Below are 3505 nucleotides of genomic sequence, written 5' to 3'. Positions count from 1 at the left end.
GAAAAGAAGACAGTAACCATCTGCCATCTAAACTTTATCACCAATGGGTCAAAAAGAAAGAGAATAGGATTTGCTGCCAGTTTTGTGGTCTCTCTTAACATCAAAGGAATGTGACAAGCTAATAAACAGCATGGGTTGAAAATACCATAGGGAAAACAAAACATCCCTAACCACTTACACACCCACAGAAGCTCATGGCAACTTAAGAGAGTTGTGTCACAGGGTTTTCCTTTTCCTAGCCCTAGGTGAGACTCCAACCAAAACAGACAGAGATACAGAATAAGGTGAGAGGTCTGTGTTCCTGTGTTATCTTGGAGAATTTGTAGGATAGACACCCAAAGGAGAGGATAGCAACAGTTATTTCTTACTTATTGTTATGGTTTCCACTTAGTTGTCCTTTTTCTTCTTTTCTTCCTGTCCAATGTGTGCTGGCACAGCCAGCCCTGACAAATGTTTGTGGTACCTCACTGTGAATGGCTCAGCAGCTCAGACACAAGGTGGGGTGTCCTCATTTTCCCCTCTCTTGAACTGGGAGCTGTTCAGAATGAGAGATGTGCTTTTGTATTATCTCTCTTTTCATGCCTTTCTTATTTCTGTTGTCTTTTTTGAAGTAGGAGCTGGTGTATTTGTGAAGAACTTCTGCACATGAGGCATGCCAGCCCTAGCAAAGCACCAAGCTCTGAAAGCACAGAAATACTTTTGAAAAAATTTCCATTTGGAGAGTGACTGTAATATGGTGAGAGACAGCTGGAGAGAGACAGCAAAAATGCCCTTGTTACAATAAGGAGAATGCCTGTCAATGCAGTGGCTGAGTGAATTTACAAGGTAAGCAGATACTGGTGTTAGAGAGCCACTTAAACATATGGGAGGCCATTATCCCACAGCAGTTCTGCCTCCAAGGATCAGCATCCAGGCTGGACAGTGGCACAGGCAGCTGTGCCACAGCTCTGTGCCCAGGCATGCAGGGGTGCAGGTACTGCTCTCACACTGCCAGTGCCACAGCTGGACGTTGGGTCCTGTAGATGCTGCAATGTGCTGGAGATGGACTCAGCCCCTACACTGCTTCCCAGGCAGTTTGCAGCTCAGAGTGTTAAAAATTCAGTGGAAAATGCACTTCACCTGTTTCAGACAACTAGCAGAAGTGCTTTTAAGTCTTATTTTCACTGCTCTAAGAGAGACAATTTTTCAGGACTAGCAGAACGGCAGGTGAGTTCTTCAAATTCCCAAAATAAAATATTTTATTTGCTTTCCTGAGATCATGCATTTGGCTGGAAAATGACAAAGAACATTTCTACTGACCCTCAGGCCTCAGAAAACTGTACCTGGTAGTAGTATTCCAAATTCAGAGACTTGTAGGAAAAAAAAAATAAAAGGAAGTTTAAGCAGATAATAGAGATTTGTAGACTATGTGATCATTTAGGCTTTAAAAATCTTTTCTCACTCCACCATCTATATGTTATTTTAATTATATCTAAAAGCTGCACTATGCTTAGTTGGATGGGATGCGATGTGTTTGGTGTCCTACAAAATCTGGGATCGGTTTATTTTACATTGAAATAGATTGAACTAATATAAGGAGATTGCTTGGCATGGAAAAGCAAGTGAAAAAGTCACAGGGTAGGAAATACTTGCTATATTTATGTGTTTCCACATATTTTGGTTCTGGATTTTTGCGTGCTTTTAAATTTAAATCACAGGGATATTACCTGATCAGCTTGTAAAGACTGAAAAAAACCACCCCAAACTCCACTAATTAGTCTATTGCTAAATAGGATCTAAAGCATTTTGCAAAGTGCCAAATGTTTTAAGTTTCACAAAAGCATAATGAGGTACACTATTATCTCTGCTGTTATCCAGGCAAGTGGAGACAAATCCTGAGCTTGAATATACAAAGTACCTGTTACAGATAATCTCTGCAGGGGATCTGGTGCTGGTATTTTGTTATGATCAAGACTCCTAACTTGGAGTAAAGATTAGATTAGATAGTCTGCTTTTCACCTCTCTTCTCATAGTCTGGTTTTGCTATTGAAAAAGAACCACCTTAGCGAGTATCAGTGAACCATCAACTCAAAGGATGGGACTGGGAAAGTATTTTGCTTGCCACATATAAAAGAATCAAGAAGCTGCTTTTCTAATTACAAAAATGTGTGTCTAACCCAGATTTAAGGAAAATGATCTCGTAGGAAGACCTCTGTGAATGTAGGGATTTAACAGCTGCTGTGCTGTCACTTGTGGCTGCCAGACATCCAAAGACAGGTCACTGGCAGGAGGTCATGGTTCTAATTCCCTCCCCAGGCAATCAATCCGCTTCCCTCCCTGTGCCCCGTCGCTGATGGGGGTGTCTTGAGCAATGGCTGCTGTGGGGGATGTGGGCTGAGTGTACGAAATCTGTCACTGTCCAGGACTGTCTGGGGTGGGCTCCTCGTGCTGGAGCTGACAGCTCTGGGGAGCTGCTACTCAGGTTTTGAGATGGAGCATCTCAGACCCCATCAGCTGAATCACTGCCAGTTTCTTCTCGTTCACCCAGCTGGACTGACTGGGTGATGGAAAACCTGTCGTGCTGCAGCCCCATTTCCATCTTGGTAAGTGCAAACTTTTCCAAAGCTGTTCTGGGTTACTAATCCTCTCTGAGGCAGGTAAGGCATGAGGTGTGTGGGACCACCTCTGCACCCTGCCCCTGCAGCAGCACAGCTCCAGCCATGGGCTGAGCAGCAGAAGGGCCACGGCTGGAAAAGCACTCACTGGGAGCAGCAGCGAAGCTGAGGGGGCGGAATGCATTTACCTGGTCCCTAATTTGACCAGAATCTGGTACTCCAGAGCAGCAGTTCAGTGAAAGCCCGTAGCTGTCAAACACTGGCTGAAATGAGAACAAAAGAGGGGATGAAGATGGAGGGACAAGGACAATAACTAAATGGAAGAAGAAAAGCGTGAAGGAACGAGAGAAATACGCAACTGCGCAGTCACCTTCCTCCCAGTGATTTGCCTTTACAGCGGAATTTAGAACCAGTGCCACTTATCAGAGCCTCAGTGTTTGTGCTTTTTTCTTAAAATAAGTAATTTTTTTACTTGATGTAATAGATTGTAAGTCAGAGTTGTGGTTGGCGTCACGACAGCTGTCTCACAGGGAACGAGAAACCACAGACTTTCCTGACACTTCAGCAGCTGAAGGTGCATCCTTGCGCGCGGCACTGACTTGTAGGAAGTCGTGCGGCCAACACGCGGCGCGGGGCTGTTTTGGGTGGCGGTGCCGGCGCTCCGGCCGCTGCCCCGCGGCGCATGCGCGCTGCTCCGCCCCCGCCGCCTATAAGAGCGGGCGCAGCGCCCCCCGCGCTGAGCGGGCGCGGCGCTGGACGGGGCGTACCGGGAGCAGCGCGGTGTGGGCTCGGCGCGCCCGACCCGCAGGGCTCCGTCCGTGGGAGGATCGCGGGCTCCCGCCGTCCCTCGCCCATGGGCGCGGAGGAGGGCGCGGGCCGGGCGGGCGCGGCGAGGCGGCGGGGAGCGAGAG

This window comes from Onychostruthus taczanowskii, unplaced genomic scaffold, assembly GCF_017590055.1.
Source record: "Onychostruthus taczanowskii isolate IOZ18803 unplaced genomic scaffold, ASM1759005v1 scaffold50, whole genome shotgun sequence".
In the NCBI taxonomy this organism is placed as follows: domain Eukaryota; kingdom Metazoa; phylum Chordata; class Aves; order Passeriformes; family Passeridae; genus Onychostruthus; species Onychostruthus taczanowskii.
The sequence above is the reverse complement of the archived record's forward strand: the minus strand, read 5'-3'. Positions refer to the sequence as shown.